The sequence below is a fragment of the Ursus arctos genome, unplaced genomic scaffold, assembly GCF_023065955.2.
Source record: "Ursus arctos isolate Adak ecotype North America unplaced genomic scaffold, UrsArc2.0 scaffold_13, whole genome shotgun sequence".
NCBI classification, from domain to species: Eukaryota; Metazoa; Chordata; class Mammalia; order Carnivora; family Ursidae; genus Ursus; species Ursus arctos.
The window spans coordinates 40745053-40765698 of NW_026622797.1; positions in this window are offsets into that span (position 1 = coordinate 40745053).

Genomic DNA, 20646 nt, shown 5'->3' on the forward strand with positions numbered 1-20646 from the left:
TGTTCATAGATTTATTTGTAATAGTGAAAACCTGGAAAAAAATATAAAAGTTCATCAACAAGAGAATTGATAAACAAATTGTGATATATCCACACAAAGGAATACTAATAAGTAGTAAAAAGGAGTAAACTATTGACACATACAACATGAACGAATCTCAAAATAACCCTACTGAACAAAAAGCAGATAAAAAATAGTACACATGACAAAATGAGTACAAATGCATAATTCAATTTATACACAATTCTATAAAATGCAAATCAGTGTGGGTAAGGAATAGGAAACTAACGTGAAGTAAGGAGCCATTATAAAGCAATAAAAGGAAATTTGGGGGGATGATAGGATATTGATTTCAGTAATTTATATATATATATGTATATATATGTTAAACATATATATTAAAATGTTTCAAAATACATTATTTATATTTCCAGTCCAGTTTACTATATATCAATTATAACTAAACCTGTAAAAAATCAAACTAAAGAGAAAAAAAAAGAAAACTTAAAAATCGTGACAAAATCTAAATCTTACTACCCAACAATAACCTTCAACAACTTTTAGAAACATCATTCCAGGCAGGTCTCAATGCATATTATTCAAAATAAATAAAACTTTAAAGGTTTCATTATTTGGGCAATTATTGTGGTCATGATTCTGATGTACTTGTTTAATATTTACTTTTTTACCCTCACATGTCCTAACAGAGGTATAATATTACCATCAGCAGTGTATTAATAAGGATGCTGGAGCAAAGATAGGTTAATTAATTTGCCAAAGACTATCATTTATAATTGATAGATTTTAGTCTATGCCACAGATACTCCACAATTCTTACCATCAAACACTTCACAGCACTGTAATAATACCACTTTGAAAACTATGGTACCCAAGCCAACAGCATCAGTTTAACTGAGGATTTGTTTAAAATTAAATTATTGAACCTCTACTCTAACCTATTAAATTAGAAAATCTAGAGTTGGGCCCCAAAATCTAGATTGTTTTATGTATAATCTAATTTACATGTACTTATATGTTTTATATTTATATATGTATTTTATATTTACAATATATATTATGGAAAATATGCTTTCTATAAACATTAATCCTATATAATTTTGCATAAATATGTATTTTCATCTTTATTGAGATATAATTGATAAGTAATATTTTAACATACTATGAATGTACAATGTGATGATATACATAGATATTATGAGAGAATCTCCCCCATTGAGTTAACACATCCATCCCTCCCTTTGTGTGTGTGTGTGTGTGTGTGTGAACATTTAAGTTCTCTCTTAGCAAATTTCAATTATACAATACGGTGTTACCAACTATAGTCACCATGTTATACATTAGATCCTCAGATCTTACTCATCTTATAACTGAAAGTTTGTAGCCTTTTAACAGCCTCTTCCTATTTCCCTCAACTCCCAGCTCCTGGGAACCACTTTTCTACTCCTTGATTCTGTAAGTTCTAATCTTTTTTTGATTCCATATGTAAGTGGTACCATGAAGTATTTGTTTTTCTCTGTCTGGTATGTTTCAGTTAGCGTAATGCCCTCTAGATTCATCCATGTTATTGCAAATGAAAGGATTTCCTTCTTTGTTAAGGCAGAATAATATTCCATTATATATTATTGTATACATTGTGCATATATATGTCCTCATTGACCCTTGAACAACATGGGGATTAGGGATGCTGACTCCCTGTGTAGTCAAAAATCCACGTATAAGTTTCGACTCCTCCCAAATGAAACGAATAGCCTATTGTTGACCAGAAGACTTACTGATAATGTAAACCTTACTGATAATGTAAACAGTCAAATTAACATCTATTTTATACATTATATGTATTATACACAGTATTCTTACAATAAAGTAAACTAGAGAAGGGAAAATGTTATTAAGAAAATCACAAAGAAGAGAAAATACATTTACAGTACTGTACTATATCAAAAAAATCTGCATAGAAGTAGATCCACACAGTTCAAACCCATGTTGTTCAAAGGTCAACCGCATATATATATCACATTTTCTTGATCCATGCATCTCCTGATGAACACAGGTTGTTTTCATACCTTGGTTATTGTGAATAATCCTGCAGTGAACATGGGAATACAAATATCTCTTCAAGATAATAATTTTGTTCTCTTTGGATATATACCTAGAAGTGGGATTGCTAGATGATATGGTTAGTTGTGTTAATTTCTTAAGGAGCCTCTATACTGTTTTCCATAGTAGCTTCACAGTTTACACTCCCACCAACAGTGTACAAGAGTACCCTTTCCTCCACATCCTTGTAAGCATTTATTATCGCTTGTCTTTTTAAAGACATGAAACAGTAAAAACCCTAGAAGAAAACATAGGGGATAACCACTTTGACATTGGTCATGGCAATGATTTTTTTGGATTTGACACCAAAAGCAAAGGTAAAAGCTAAAATAAACAAGTGGGACTACATTGAACTAAAAACCTTTTGTTCAATAAAGGGGACCATCAACAAAATGAAAAGATAACTTACATATGCAATGGGAGAAAATATTTGCAAACATCTAATATGGAGTTAATATGCAAAATATACAAGGGACACATACAACTTGTTAGCAAAAAACCCAAATAACCCAATTAAAAAATGAGCAAAGGACCCAAATAGACATTTTCTAAAGAGGGAATGAAATGACCAACAGATACGTGAAAAAGTGCTCAACATGATGAATCACCAGGGAAATGTAAATCAAGACCACAATGAGATACCATGTTACACCTGTTAGAATGGCTATTATCAAAAAGAGAAGTGATATAAAATTTACATTATTATACTAAATATATATAAATTTAACCTGAGGTAACTGCTGAAACTTACAGAAATATTTCTTAATAAGTTATATTGTTTCCTAAAAACCTCTCTAAAGTTAATAAAAATATTTAACTATATTAAATATTTAAGACACTGTCATTTTAATATTCAAATATATCTATTGGTTCTTACTATAAAAAATCATAAATTTAGCCTAGTTAAATTTTTTCTATTTCTTAATTTTTCTTAGTTACATCATTACGACATGGCTATTAATGATAATATTTTATGTATTTATGTATTTATAATACTTTATGTATTAGGTACACAAAAATTTTATGTAATTTCCACAGTTGTTTGGTCTTAGTTCTGTATTTCATGATTTTGTTTCTTATTGAATATCTTTATATGATAGTGTCTCCTTAACTGTATATTAATTTTTAGGCCCTTCTTTTCATCCAGTAGTTTCATAAAATTATTTTTTAAAGAACTAACTGCTGCTCTCTTTAATTATAAAATCATTGAGAGTAACACTCTCTTCTCTTAGTATTTGAAATAAAAACTTCTTAGGTCACACTTTCCTGACATCATTGTTTTCGCATGAAGTACTGCTATATCAAAGAACTAAGTCAACTTACCCAATTTTCCTCTAACATGATTTGCTTTTACTGTATTATGGTCTTTATTTGTACTGGGAATGCAAGTGTGCTAGAATAAGTTTGGCAGTGTGTTAGAATAGGTTGTAAGTAAAAAATTTTAAAAATTCATTGCTAGCCTCCCTCTATCATTGGCCTCTCCTGCTCTTCCAAATGTGAAATTGGTTTTCTTAGGTTCTTATTACTCAAGGGGTGGTTTTTGAATAAGTGATGTCAGCATCACCTGGGGATTTGTTAGAAATGCAGAATATCAGGACTGACCTTAGACTTACTGAATCAGAATCTACATTTTAATAGATTCCCAGTTGATTCTTATGTACATTAATGTTTGAGAACCATTGGCCTAAGTGCATGCTCATATGATCCCTTCATTGCCTCCTGAAATCCAGGTTCCCAGATGCCAGCCAAAGGCAAATCTTACAAGCAGCTTTTCTCAGGATAATAATCTCAGGACTGCTGTTAACTCTTTTCGGCACATATCTCGAACCAAAGAACTTGAAAAACATCAATGATTTAACTAAGAAATTGTACCCATAGGAGCATGCATGTATTAATGTATTTCTACTCTAAGGCAATTTTATTACTTGATAAAATTTTGACTTCCAATATGTTAAATGTTACTGTCTTAATTTACCACACTTAACGTTTTACTCTTTTGTCCAATGGAGAAGAGCAGAGATAAAGGCAAGTTAAAAATTGCAGTTATTCAAAAGTGCATTTATCCTTTTATGAGATTTTGATGTTATTTTTTATGCTTACAGTGGAACTTTTTAATATTAGTTCTAGAATTTGCAGTTTCCAAACAAAATCATAAGTCTTCATAGAGTTCTGACTCAGACAAACGTTGGTAGTATTTAGCATCCATATCCTTTCCTTCCCAAAACTTCTTCCCCATCTATATTATTTAATGAAGAATGCGTAGTTTTGAAATATGAGGTAATTTACGTCTATAAGTGAGAGTGTGCCATATGCTTCTTGAATTATTTTTTGCATGTTATTATTATTCCCCTAGTTGGAAGTAGTTACTAAAACTTTTATTTTTGAGAACCATCAAATTCCAGGCTTTGTGGGAAAACTGCAAAACAAGCAGCAGTTGTATCATTTACTAACCTGATTATTTTTGTTAATGTAATTAGAAAAAAACTTTTTACTGAAAAAAATGGGAGTGTATGGACTAGAAAGAAATAATAGTTTGGAACTCCAAATGTACTTCTGTCATGATTTCTACTTCTTCAAAAAGGTCAAAGATAAAGGGATCAATTTTAAGAATATACAAAGTAATTTAAGTCATGATAGGGAAAATTTTTATATATGTTCTTTTCAATACTTAATAAAATTCAGCTCAAAGATGTGAATTTAAATGGTGTAAATTTAATCTTGTTTAGAAATTCTTTCTAGCAATTTAAAATCTTTAAATAGCAAATAAGTCATGTGATCCAAATATGCCAAAGACTAAGCAAGATGGCTGGGAATTGCATATTTTCATTTTATATCAGTGAAGAAAACCATAAAAACTTGAGAAAAGACACTGAGTACACATTTGCTGTGTGGAATAAAAAACACTTAAATACACAGAATTTTCAATTGATAAGCATAAAAATTATATTGGATACATTTTGATCATTATAAATCCTTCAGGCAAACAAATAAAAAAAATCTATCAAATTCTGCCTTATATTGAAAACTGTTATAATAATGTTAAAATGTATACCAATTTTTTCAGAATGAAAATCATAAGAATGGAATACTGAGCATCAACAATACATAGTTAAGTTAAAGTTTTAAATAAAATTAAATCCCCATGTATCTCATTAGTTTAAAAGCACCAAAGTATAAAGATATACATAACATAAAATACAATATAAATTCAGTTTAATGGTGCATTTGACTTTCTAAAGGGATTTGTATGAGTCTGGCTTTAGCAGAACACACTTTAAGTGTTAATTTTTCCAAAATGACTAGTTTAATCAAACTAACTGGAAATTTTGATATTTCCCCTTCCGAATCTCATCAGCCACTCTAGTTAAGAAATGTTTCCCTTTTGTTTCTCAAAAATATGTTCATACTAAAGCCTTAAAATGCTTAAATGTCTTCACATGGAGTTCTGTTTATACTTCCCAGTCCAAATAGTCATAACTTCACCTTTAAAGAGAAAATGGTAATATTTAAGCATTGTGTATTTTAGAGAATTACTCTGTAGTGAGAAACACAATTTCTCTTAAAGTGGTAGGTAACGATAAAAAGTTTGGCATATATTTACCAGTCAATAATAATCATTGAACTTTAGAAAAATGAAACAAGGAGGAGACAAGCCTATTAAAATAAATGCAAATATAAAAATTATTTAGAAGTAATTGAGCAAAATATGCAAGTGGTATTGGAATTCAATCAGATAACATTAAAAAAGCAGCTGTTAAGTATTTGAATAACTAGAATTAGGTGGATGTTGGGGTAGCGTCATAGAAGTGTATAATGTTTTAGCATCTTTATAAGGTAATTTATTTTTTAAGACAATTTTGCATTGTGAAAGCATGGAAATATCTTTTAAATCAGGGACTGCTCACTTATTGACAGTAAGTCAACTTCGAAGATTTTTTTTTCCTCTGTCATTAATTATTTTGGGGATGGCTGAAGGCCATTAAAATAGTCACATTTTAAATCCCTGGTAAGTTTCCTAATTACCTCTGCTCTTTCAATGCACTTTTAAAGCCTATTGTAGTCCCTTTACTTTACAGTGCTGTCATAAAACAATGGGTCCATGTCTAAAATTTAGTAATGAGGGGGTAGATTCATTATGTTTCATTTAAGCTAGGAATTTTATTTTAAAATTACTTGAACTTACCACATAATTTCTAAATTGGCTTTATACATAATTCCAGCAAATGTCATGTCATGGGACCATCCTGTATATTTAAGTTAAAATAATGCAAATGGGGGGCGCCTGGGTGGCACAGCGGTTAAGCGTCTGCCTTCGGCTCAGGGCGTGATCCTGGCGTTATGGGATCGAGCCCCACATCAGGCTCCTCCGCTATGAGCCTGCTTCTTCCTCTCCCACTCCCCCTGCTTGTGTTCCCTCTCTCGCTGGCTGTCTCTATCTGTGTTAAATAAATAAATAAAATCTTAAAAAAAAAATAATGCAAATGGCCTGTTGAATGTTAAATGAGAGAAGCTTCCAGTGTCCATAAACAGTTTGGACTTCCACTGTAATTTTTAGTCATACAACTGAGCCATTTGAACTGGGCCTTTGAACCAATGCTAAAGCTATTTTATTATATGGTTCCAAATAATGTGACAGGCTATCATTTGTCTCAATAAATTGTTGCCAATTATGACTGACAAGCAGTTAAAATAAAGCCAGAAACAAATATCTAATAAACAAGGACTACAGCTAATGAATATAATTGTATAGTTTTCAGTTTCTAGTAACCCAAGGACTAGAAGAACAGATACGGGAGCTTGGTGAATAAGAAATTCGTCATAAAACCTGTCATTTTGTTATTGCATCTGCAGGCACAGGCCAATTTTTTCAATGACAATATCTGTATGTGGTATGAGCTGATGTATAATAAAAATAATAAATTGCCCTGTTGTCTTTGTATCACCAGGTCACTTAGCAAGAAATAAAACCAAGGAAGCTTAAGTAAAGAACAGAAACCATATTGTTCCAAAGGTCAGTATAATCTCCTTCATTCTCTTTCTAAATTGCTCAGATAAAAATAAAGCTGATTTGTATTACAGTCATAAACTTCCTTTAGAGAAAAGACTAAAGCTATGCTAAGGATGCTTGTTTGAGCAAATAGAATGCCTTGCTTAAATATAGATTTTTTTCTTGATTAAATTCACATTTTTCTATCATTACCTACGGTGTTTTCTTTTTCTGAAGATGGCTTTGAGAAGGCCAGCAAATTCAAAAATCAGTACAACATTTTCATTATGAACTCCTCAAAAACATTCTTTAAAGCTATTAACCATTTACAGATAATGTACTTTTGAAGCCTAAATATTGTGAATTTCAAACTTCAGAATATATTAAATAATATGAATACATGTCATGTACATTCATGTATGTGGCCTAGAAAAGATTAAAAATTCACCACAATATTCTCATTACAGTGTATGATAGTATCTGTTATTAATATGCACTCAATAAATATTTATTGAATTAATGAATGAAGAAATAGTTTCTATTTATTGAAGCCTTATTATAAGTAAGCTGACTACTCAGTTCCATCTCTTTGATCTCAGACCATGCATTCTACTTTTTGTGGACAGAGTGTTATAATATGGTTGTTAATTTACAATGTGCAGAAATTGTACAGGGTCAGATAATTCCTGAGAATCCACGAGGTATATTCACATGGACCTAAATAATGGTAAATTATATGATACAGAATGAGAAAAAAAGTTCAGGCAAACATATAAAGGTTAAAAAAACTTTCAGGCACAGCTACCTGGGTCCTTTGCACAGGATGCACTTCCTTTTTGGATTATGAACTACCAAGATACATGCAAGTTACTTTGTTTCAGGAACACATGTAGGGGCCTGTGTAACTAGTTAAATCAGGTATAAACCATCATTTAGTACATTTGCAAGAAAGGATGTAAACAGGCAAGTACAGGATGCCTCCAGGGAACTTTCAGACTTTAAATGGACCATTATAAATCACCAAGTGCTGCATTTTGTCCTTAATTTGACCAATGGTAAGTATGAAGTCTTCAGGCATCCCTAGAGATAAACACCCATCCAAGGCCCAGCTTCCTTGCAGCAGGTGTATACTGCATCCTGAAGGATAGCTGCCCATGCTTGCAGAGCGTCATCTCCAAGCTGATACTTCACAGGCAGACTTCAAAAGTCTATTTCATTATTCTCAATAGTCTGTCAGCTCCTGGATTGTGTGGTATTTAATAGGACCATTGGGTCCCATGTTCATAAGTGCATACTGTACCTCATTTGCTATAAAACAAATATTTGCTCCCTTGGTTCAAAATGGTTTTATGTGGTACTTCATTTTTTTTTATCAAAAATTCTTTAAGTTCTCAAATAGTGGGCCAACTTAGTACCTTTGAAATTATTCTCAGATAAATTTGAATTGAGTTTTTGCTTTTTTTCAAACTCTGTTGTCATGTTTAGATAATCCTTTGGTTTTGTTTTACTGGACATTAACATTACTTATAAAATAGATTTTATGCATTTAACTCCAAAAAAACCCCTTATTTCTTTTATTAATAAGATCTTATTTGCAATGTCCTTTACAAAAGGGACATTTTCAGAGTCATTTAGTGAGAAAAATTTCATGTGCCAATGGATGGCCTACCTTTCCCAACAGAAATCATTTAAATATATTCTTTGTTTTCTTAGTTATTGAGAAGTAATGTGTGGTAAATATTTCTTTGATTTGTTTTACATTAAACACAGTCTGCACCCGGACTATCTCTCTAACATGTTATACTTCTTCCCACCTCACTCATTTAGCTCTAGCCACAGTGGAAACATCAAGTATGCTATTATTCCATGGGTTTTGCGGTTGCCCTTGCCTCTAGCTGGAGCATTCTTCCCCCACATGGTTGCCTAACCTGGTCCCTCATGGAATGCCATTTTGTTAGAGACACCTCCCTGACTATCCTGTCTGAAATAGCACATTGCTATCATTCTTAATCCCTTACTCTGCTGGGTTTTTTTCATTGACATTATGTTTGGGGGAGGGTCCCATAACCACTCATTCTTTCAGTGATTTGGTACAAGGACTCACAGGATCAGTAGTCATGCTCAAGGTTATAGTTCATTACATTAAACAGTTATATAATGTATATAGTCATATACATTAAACAGTTACATTAAACAGGATCAACAAGGAAAATGATGAATCAGGTGGAGTCTAGAGGAGATCAGGTGCAGGCTTCTGATCACTCAAGACATACTTAGTCCTCTGGCAACAAACAGCAACAATGCATATACAGTGTTTCTGCCCAGGAAAGCCAGCTTGAATCTCAGAGTCCAGGCCTTATAAAGAGGGCTGCTCTTGTAGACACATACCACCTGCATAGTAGCCAGCTGTGATTACTGAAACTCCAGGACCAGAAGAAAAGCAGGCATCCACACTCACCATATTGTTTCCACAAACCAGCTGGACAAACTGGTACAGTATGATTCAGTGCCACAGGTGTTGAGTACATCCTTACCAGTTAGAAACAGGCTGAGTTCTCAGGGCCAACCAAGGGTCACCCAGTCAAGCAGACCCTCCTGAAGACAGGGAAGAGGTAAGCAACATAGGGTCTGCTGCGTTAAGTCTTCTGCCCACTTCATCATCGCTTGACTTATTTCATGTGTGTCAGTTGACTGGTTTGATGTCTACCTCTCCCATTAGGCTGTAAACTCGATGAGAACCAAGACTTTGTCTCTTCTGTTTGATGCCATATCTTTTATGCTTAGTGTAGAGGCATCATTTCAAAACATTTGATAAGTACAAATGCAATGATTAACACTCACTGACCTCTCTTTGGTGGGATTAGAGTATGCAACCATGAAAGCAGAAATGAGATTGAAAAGATTGCAGAAGGGTATGTTGAGAGTGATTTTTTATGGGTATTGAGAAGCATATAAGTACTTGTGCCTCATTTTGTTCCAAAAAAAAAATAAAATGAAAATTGAATGCCAGACAGTAACTTAAACAGAGTGGGTGACAATAATGAAATGTTAGAAAATGTAAGGTGATTATTAGAAGAAAGGGGAACAGCTGTTCACCATATTTTCTGAAATGCGAAAATGGGCTTTAATTGTGAGTTAAATTCATATATGGCATAAGAAAGAAGGTTTGGCATGTCAGGCAGCTAAAGTACTTACTGTGAAAGGCTTTGAAATCTTTATAGAAACCATCACAAAAAGAAAAGATCACTTTTTATCCTGAGTTCTTTAGCTCTGATTTTACCACATTATGGAGTGGACTGATTCTTTTCAAGGCCTCTTCATATCACAGGATTATTGCTAAAATATTGTCTTTCCATCCTGCCAACAATAGTTGCATGTGGAGTAAATATTATTCAGAAATGTAGGAAAATAAAAAGCATGAAATGCATATTTTCTCATAATTTGAGATAAAAAACAATTGCAAAAATTTGTACAGATATTTCTCTGCTGTTTCAAACTCTGATGCTAATTTGAACTTACTGAAACAAAATTATGATATCTTTGCTGGATCTCAAGTTTAAGGATATGAAAATGATAGAAGAAACTGTACGATGGAAAATAAAAGGGGATAAGAAAGATTTATATGCATCTCCCAAGAATCACATAAGTAAAAAAATAAGAAATGTTAAATTGCAAATGTTAGAAGGAAATAAACAACCCTTATAATTATTATAGTTGAAAAATATGATATGTAATGCCATATGGACAATTTATGTGTGCTCAATAAACTTTTATTGAAATTGCTATATATTTTTTTAACCTGTAAAAATGATCTCAATAAAATTTTACCAAGAACTATTTGGGGAAAAAAAAAACCCTACACTTAAGGAAAATAACAATAAAAAGCAACTTTTAAAGCATCTTAAGAGTGTCAAGATTTGGGTGCCTGGGTGGCTTAGTCAGTTAAGCATCTGCCTTTGGCTCAGGTGATGATCCTGGGGTCCTGGGATCGAGCCTTGCATAGGCTGCCTGCCCAGTGAGGAGTCTGCTTCCTCCTCTCTGCCCCTCTTCCATGCTCCTGCTCTCTCCCTCATTTGCTATCTCTCTGTCTCAAGTAAATAAATAAACCTTAAAAAAAAAAAAAAAGAGTGTCAAGATTTTATCTACTGGTGTGGATTCTTCCAAAAGTTATTAAAAACAAAACAAATACTCTGTAAACCTTTGACAAAAGCATGCATTAGAGGTGATAAAAAGCAAAAATCCCTGAGCGGTTTTGAAGACAACTCTAATCTCTAAATACAGCGAAGCAGAACAAATGAACTTTCAGTCCTTCCTTGGAAAGAATGAATGATCCAGTGATAAGCAACATTTCACAGAAATACCTGAGTAAGAGAGCAAAGAATACAAGTCTCCAATAGCCCTGGAACATTCACTGTTCAGCACTTTTCATCCATTATACCTCCTGTTTCGCTTCCTTTAGTCACAAACACAATTTAAACTCCTTTCCTGAAACGATAGCCCAGAGTCTAGGAACACACAAAGAGAATGAATATAGATTTCTCAAATTAACAAATTAAAAATTTCTTCTCTTTATCCTGTGTGGAGTTGTATATTTTATAAAGACAGTGGGAATTAGAATTGTGGTGTGTACTTTCTGGGTACAGGCTGTCTCTTAAATGTTAATCTGAATGAAAGTGCTGATTTTAGAAACATCCAAAAAGGTGTAATGCACATTTTATGCCGCCATGCTCATTAAACCTTGTGGACCACAAGGACCAGCCCTGGACGTTTGGGGATAAAATTATGTCAAGAAAAATAACTAGACTCCTTAGACAAGTATGACTGCATGTATTTACACGCTCCTGGAACAGAAGATGCTATTCTAGGAAAGCAGTTGTATCGAGATGACATAGAAAACTCAAATGGGCTTGATTGTGATCATTAAAAATACTATCGGGCTTCTCGTGAGAATAAAGGTTTGCCTCCTGGCCTGATTCTAAAGAGGATAATTAAATTCTGCATACCCAAAATCCCTCTCTGATTCCAGCCTGGAGAAGTCATTTCTTTTTTATTATGTACTGCTGTTAGGCTCTGAAACACTAGCTGTCTTTTGGCCCAGAGATAATTGCATTTCAGTGGTGGGCAAAGTATTACGCTTCATGTGCTATGTAGTAAAATGCTTTCATATGAGAAACGTTATCATACATTTGCATTATTAATATGGATATTTTATTCTATTTTCTGGAATGATATAATTGAAAATATTATATATTTACTACATCTTGAAGAAATAAAAATCAGCTAAAGTAACAACATGATAAATATTTTATAACTGTCATATATATTTGATATAACTAAAGTAAATTATATGAAGAACCACATCAAATATGATCACTTTCCTAAGAATTTAATTTATTAATCTATTTTCTTACATTACTTTTTCTATAGCACTGTTTAATCTCAGATTCTTACCCTTCTGACTTCACTAGGATAGCATCCAGTCTGCAACGGCCTGTATCCATGTTTTCTTCTTTTATTCAAACCGACACTGATTTCATGAGAAAAACAAGTTTCTCCTCCCAGCAGGCCTCTCTCTCATTTCTATTTAAACCAGAAACTACCATTCTCAGCAATGTTAAAGCAAATGAGCAGTGAGACCAAGTGTGGAAAGGCTGTTTCTTTGTTTTTGTACAAAGCAGTTCCTGTTATTACTGCCTTGCCTGCCGTCCACCCTCCTATTGCTATATGCCATCATCTAGTTATGATGCTTCCCTGCCTGAAATCCTTGGTATTATTGGGAATGCAGCTTATGCCTGTGAACATTGTAGTGTTGCTCAATTAATTGACCAGCTGCATCTCATAAGGATAATTGGCAGGTATATGAATGACGCCGTGGTGGGAATAGTGGTAGCTGAAAAGGCCAGCCACCGAAACAACAGAGAAAGTTCTATCTTTCCCACTTTCACCTTAGCACCCGAGAGGTGCAATGAGCAGACCACGGGCATGTCCACCTCCTGCTGGAAGGAAATTGTTTTCAGATTTAGTCTACCAAAAGTGATCTGAAGTTTGGTTGTTTATATAGCTGTAATTAAATGAAAGCTTTGTGTTTAAACTTACTCTTGTCCCCAATAGTATTACCCCTGTGTTACTGCAAATCTGATAAACGTACCATGGCATGAAATTACACTATATTCTTAATTCCACAAATGTATGTGTTGTCTAGTTTCAACTGCATTTTGCTTTGAATTTGTTTCATCTAAATCATAGGTTAAAGGGGCTGTTCAAAAGCAGTTTTATTATATTTCTAAGTTTCCAACAAGGTTAATGAAGTTCAACACTTCAGCTGAATCTGAAAATGAAGGAAAAAGTATGATTATTATAGTTTCATTCTGAAACAGTTGCAGAGAGCCAGGCAAAATCATTATAATACCCACATTCTATGAACAAACATATGGTAATTAGGTGAAATTCCTTCCTTTTTAAAAATTTTAGTCTACTTTTATGTAGTGCCTACGGTCCAGGGGCAGAGCAGTCTTGAATGTAAAATGCCTTCTAGTATAAGTGCATGTTCTCAAAAAATTTATTCAGAGTAGCAAGTAACTGTCCTCTGCTACTTTTATTTAAATCAGTTTCTAATGGGGTCTCTGGAGAGATCTCCTTTTTTTTCTACTTTATGGTAAAAATATATTTGCACTTAATGTAAATATGATTTTTAAAAGAATTAGAAAATTCCTGTGCATATAGTATTTCACAGTATGAGTTGGAAATAAGAATGGCTTATAGTCAAGTTTCTCTTACTCTTTATGGACAACTTTATAAACAGTGGGATTCAGAAGGATATTCATTGAAACTACCATATCCAAAAACCTAATCTCAGGAGCAAAGAAATCACAGAAGGGATAAACTATTTCACAAGCTCCAGTTATCAGCTGAGTGAGTTCTCTAAATATCATGGTTTTGTCCGTAGGGCACAAGCAGATGCTTTCCTGTCATGAGCTCTGTTCTTGCTCATCTAGGTGTCAATACTAGGACTTACAGCTTGGGTCTCTGGCAACTATTATAAATGAGCCAGAATTTGGAATCACAGTGATAAAGTGTTTTCATAAGTTCTACCCAAGATGGTGTGCAAATCAACATGCACCCTATTTCATTCTCACTGATATGAGAGAACAGAATGAGACAGGAGTCCAAAAGGCCAACCATATCATTGTTTCTTGCTCTTTAGAATCGTATTGAATTTTCAAGCAATTTTGGGTACCCAGTAAATTGTTTTAATTTATGTGATTTATCAGATAAAATGCTGGTGGATCAGTTTTGTTTATGTGACCTAGTAGAAATATTCTTTTTGCTGAAATATAGTACCATTCTATTTTTCCTAAAAACAACTCTAATATAGCCTAAAATATTTACAAATGATGTGACATGGTGTTGGGATTATCTTCTAAACAGTACAGGGTGGGAGAAGTGGGTGGCATGTAGATGGGACAGATTTAGCCACACTGATGTTTGTTGGGTACAGGGAAGTTCTTTATACCAGCCTGTCCACTTTTACATATGTTTGAAATTCCCCTTAATAAACATTTTAAAAAATCATCTACCTTAGGGGTTGCAAACTGGCAGTCTGCAAGCTAGACCCAGTCGGCCAACATTTGACCCATGCTATGCTCTAAAACTGAGAAAGTCCACGTAATAATCTGAGTTTCCAGATTTTCTTTAACTGTCAGATGTGGCAACATAGAGACAATATTTCCTCATAATAACACAAGTGCAGAGTAGCAGCTGCTTCCTACAAGAAAAGATGTGGATTTGCTCCAGCCCTGAACACTCTAATGTGTTATTTCTGGCTGACTTCACTTATTTACTTTGCCTTCCTGACTCTTGCAACCATTTGAAATGTTTAAGTTAGAGAAAAATTTTCACTCTTTTATTGCAAGCTGCTGCTACTGAGAACCATTCAGTTCTTTGTTATGAAGAACATGAGCTCAATGTTGCCATCTTCTGATTTACAAGAAAATCTGGAAACTCAAGGTTATACGAAATTCCCCAGTTTACAAATACTGCCTGGATCAAATATCATCACAAAAGTGACCAATAAATCAGAATATTTTCCAATGTTCTCATAGATATGTCCAAACCAACTTAATTGTGTGTAAAAGGCTAAAGATTAAATATAATGGAGAATGCCAAGAAAATATTTTAGATCCTAAAATACTAAATAGAAAAACTTCCTCCTTATCATTCAAGATTTATACTGTGTGCATGAGGGCTTTTATATCAGTTATTTACTTATTCAGGATTTGTGATCATTGAAGTGCTTTATTCCTGAGCTCAAATGTTAATCTTCCTATGCTCCAGTCAAAATCTAATTAGTTACTCTGATTATGCTGATATAATCACATACATACACACATAACACACATACACACCTTACTGCATATTAAAATATATTTTCCATTTCAAGAAACTGTAAATCAAGCATATAAAAGTGAAAGGAGAAGAAAGAAAATCACCAGTGTTGCAGTGAACAGAAGTAAAATAAGAAAAATGAGTTATGGATGTCATCATATATCATTCATGTTTAAAAGAATTTTTTGTAACATGAATATTCAATTTACAAAGCCTTGTTATAAATCAGCCATCATCAGTGAGAGATTTATCTTGCTTGCCTGTGTGATATCATAACTCAATGTTTCATGGGAAGAAAACCATAGACTAAATTGCTAAATTCATTAAAAACTTATATATTACTGTCTGAGAAAAGGCCAATTGATTGAAAAAGTGCTAAACCATCTAATGCTTGATTCTTTTACATAGGAATATTTTAATGAGACTTTATTAGAATAGGTATTTCAGGGACACCTGGGTGGATCAATCTGCCTTACGCTCAGGTCGTGATCCCAGAGTCCTGGGATTGAGTCCCGCGCTGGGTCCTTGCTCATCCGGGACCCTGCTTCTCCCTCTGCTTGCCGCTCCCCCTGCTTGTGCTCTCTCTCTCTGACAAATAAATATATAAATCTTTAAAAAAACAAAAAGAATAGGTATTTCAGATGTAGTTACAAGAGATAAAATGATGCCATGTCAGGTTAACAGTTTGTTACAGCTAACAGCAAAAGATTTTTGGGAGTTCAACATAAAAATGATGTTTTTTAGGGGCACCTGGGTGGCTCAGTTGGTTAAGCAGCCAACTCTTGATTTTGGCTTCTGTTATGATCTTGGGGTCTCAGAATTGGCCCTGTGTCTGGCTCCATGCTCAGTCGAGAGTCTTCTTGACAATTCTCCCTCTCCCTCTGTCCCTCTCCCTGCTTGCTTGTTCTCTCTCTCTCTAAAATAAATAAATCTTAACAAATTATGTTTTTTAGAATTTGATGATGAAGATACTTTATCCCATCCAAGCTGAGGGACTTTTTACCTCTGAGGAGATACAGAATATGTAGGGAATTTCAGCACCAGCACTGAACCCGTGCTTACAACAGTGCCACATTTGGAGTAGGCCTAAAAACAGTGTATTTTAAGTTTTGCCCTTTGGTCTTCTGGGTTCAGGGAAACCTATTAATATCTTGATGTAGGAGGATAGTAAAAAAAGCTATAGGATGGGTTTCTATGTATTCATTCAGAGAAATGAATGGGATGCCTACCATGAAAACGTCCCCTCCTTCCCCGTTTAAATAGTACAAATGGCATTTATAAGGAGATGTGTAACTCCTCAGGAATGTCATGTCCATCCCCAAACAGATATTTTTAGCATAGCCATTCACTTCCTAACAGGTTGTCTCCTTTTCTAGACCATTAAAGAAAATGGTAAACATTGACTTAAACTTCAGTATAAATGATTATTTTATGTTCAGTTGGAACTAAATCACTAGTACATGTGTGCTATGACTACCTTTCCCACTACTGAAATCTAGGAATTGGGAAGAGGCAAGTGGAAATGTACCGACCAGGGTTAAATTAATAAAATACAGTTTTGTAATGTAGCAGAGATTATAAGTGGGTCGCTTGCTCTTTTGGATAACAAGGTCAAGGTTCCCTAGCATATGTATACAGATTTGTTGGGTATATCCTATAAGAGCAATTGGAAAGCAATTCACCTTTCAGTATTATGTAGTTTCAAAGATGGATTTTTTTCCCAGAAGTTCCATCTTTCTTCTTTACCCACACCAACCCTTACACTTTGAAGATGATATTTTTATCCTCAGAATCATTAAGAAATGAGCTGCTACTTGGATCAAGTCTTAACAATTCCTTATGACTTGTCTCATAGAATTTACCTGCCTAAACCAATGGCAGGTACCTGAAACATTTTCAGTGGGTATTAGAGTCACAAGATGTATTCATAGTTTTCTACTTAACTACAGACATAGTACATTTAATTCTCCTGACTTTCTCCCCCATCCTCTGAAAAGAGCAACAAATTTCAGTGGTCCAAATATGAGGATCATGTTACACATGTATAGTTCTCATACATTTTTCTACCACTTTATTTTACAGTTTTGCCCAAAAATAATAGTTATATAATTTTTTGGCCCCATCCTCATGGAAAATACTGTTTTTTAAAAAGATTTTATTTCTTTATTTGAGGTGGGGAAGTGAGAGGAAGAAGCAGACTCCCTGTTGAGCAGAGAGCTTAACATGGGGCTTAATCCCAGGACCTGCGATCATGACCGAGCTGAAGGCAGACACTTAACCAACTGAGCCACCCAGGTGCCCCTGGAAAATATTGTCTTGAAGGGATGGCGCTGGGATAATATATGCAGGGATAATAATATCGTTGACAGTAACCTTTCTGGACAGCCTACAAGCATTGAATTGAGAAGACTAACCCTGCCACTTATCAGATTTAAAATAGACCACAAAGCCCACCGGTCACTCTTGGGCAGGATATGTTTGGCTATGGGCATTTGGATCATCTCCTATTCCTTCTGTCCTAAAATATCACATCTATTCAAATGATTCATTAATTGAAACATCCTTTGATGAACCTGAATTTTTTTCTCCACATTTGGCCCGCTTAACTTTCCACTTTACTGCCCTATGCATTCAAGTTTCTAACCCCTCTGCCTGACAACCCAAGAGAATCATTTTTTTATTACAAATCCTTCCCTATCCTCACTACATAATGACATTTCTTCAAATTAAGAAATACTTTCAAATTAAAGAAATAAAATGTGTGGGCCTTTTACAGCCATATAACCTTATATCCCTAGAATCCTCCATAGACCTGAGAAAACTGAGAGTTCAGAGAATTTTTTAAAATTAAAACAGACAAAAATACAATCTATTTGTTGGGGGGGGGGGTGCCAGACCAGATAATAAAGAAAATATATTGAAGTATAACTTTTCTACAGGTAAGATACAAAACAAGTTTTTCTTCTTATACTTACTAGACCATTTTTAAAAATATTTTATTAATTTATTTGAGAGAGAGAGTGAGCATGAGCAAGGGAGTGGAAGAGAGAGAGGGGGAAGCAGACTCCCCCTCAGCGGGGAGCCCGATGCTGGGCTCTATCCCAGGACCCTGAGATCATGACCTGAGCTGAAGGCAGACGCTTAACCATCTAAGCCACAGAGGGACCCCCTTTATTAGACCATTTTAACATCACCTTTCACTTCTCAGACATTTCTGTTAGGCATCGGATGGGGTAAAGTCAACATTATCAAGACAGAGTGATAGTTAATTCACGCTCTCCTTTGAGCACACTGCAAACGACTTAAGGGCAGAATCAGTGGCTTCCTTATATTTGTATCTTTATTACCTAGCACAGTGCTGGGCACCTATTAAGCATTAATTAAATGTGAGCTGAATTGATAGCTATAAGACTAAATGAATGAATGAATTGCAATGAATGAATTTGAGGCGTTCTTTTAAAATTGTTTTATTATTTCTTAAGTTTTTATTTAAATTCCAGTTAGTTAACATACAGTGTAATATTAGTTTCAGGTGTCAGGTGTTCTTAAGAATAGTGACTGAGCCTGGTGTTTCCAAAGTTGTGATGGTTATTAAGCCATGGCTAAATAATGGTTGCCCAAGTATTGCCATTTCAGTGGTTTGCTTTAAAAATACTAATGGTTTTTTATGTTTTATATCAAGGATATGTTTTTGATAAACTCACTTTCACTCCCATGTACCCTGATTTATTCCTGAGATTAGAAAACAAAACAAGGGGCGCCTGGGTGGCTCAGTCATTAAGCTTCTGCCTTCAGCTCAGGGCATGATCCCAGGGTTCTGGGATCGAGCCCCGCATCGGGCTCCCTGCTCCGCTGGGAGCCTGCTTCTTCCTCTCCCACTCCCCCTGCTTGTGTTCCCTCTCTCGCTGGCTATCTCTCTCTCTCTGTCAAATAAATAAATAAATACAATCTTTAAAAAACAAAACAAAACTGGAATTTAAGATAATGAAGAATGCCCTGTAATGAGACATGGTCATCTTCTGTCTTGGGCATCTCCCTGCAAACATCAAAAATCACTGACCAAGGGATGATTAACTCATACACCCCTACAAACAAGTGAAAGAACAGTGGCGCAGAGAGGCAGCTAGCAAGGGGAGGGAAGGGAAAGAAGGGAGAGAAGTCCATAATTGTGGGTGCTAGAAATATTCCTGGGCCTCACATTTATGTACCATTAGCTAAAACCTTTCCCTATAAGACTAATTAGAGCAGTTGGGGTACTATTCTAACAAATATAAAATGATCCTGTTGATGAGTCACATTTTACTTTCTTATTTTTAGTATGAATTTTAAGTCAGTAATGGCATACGGCTCATTTAACTCTGGAATTCTCTTGCTCCCGCTTTACTCTTTTTAACTTGGTTAACTTATACTCTTTGTTCTGGTTTAATTGTCTCCTCTCCCCAACCAAAATATGCTGCAGTCCTAATCCCCAGTACTTCAGAATGTGACCAAATTTGGAAGTAGGGTTTTTACAAAAGTAATTAAGTGAAAATGAGACCATTAAGGTGGACCTACTCCAATCTGACCAATGTGTTTATGAAAAGGGGAAATTTGGACACAGACACAGAGGGAAGACAATGTGAAGAAACACGGAGATGATGGTCATGTGACTGGAGTTATGCATTCACAAGACAAGGAATGCCAAAGATTGCCTGTAAACAACAGATGTTAGAAGAGGCAAGGAACCAGGGATGTACTGTATGGTGACTAACATAATATAATAAAAAATATTATTATAATAAAAAAAAAAGAAGAGGCAAGGAAGATTCTCATGGCCCTACCGACACACTGATTTCAGACTTCTAACCTCCAGACTGTGAAACAATAAATTTCTGTTATTTTAATCCATCCAGTTTTTGATACCTTGTTTTCACAGCATTAGGAAACTAATACACTCCTTGTCTCACCTTAAATGTTACTTCTTCTGATTAATCTTCCCTGACAACATTTTCCCCAAGTTATGGGCCTATATTGTTCTCTAGGGCATGATACTTACATGTGATGTAGAGGAGACACTCAATAAATATGTGTTGAGTGAATGAATAAATGATTAGAAAATTAATATTGGTTAATTCTTGGAGAAACTGGGAATCCTTGTGGAAAACAGTTGTATATTA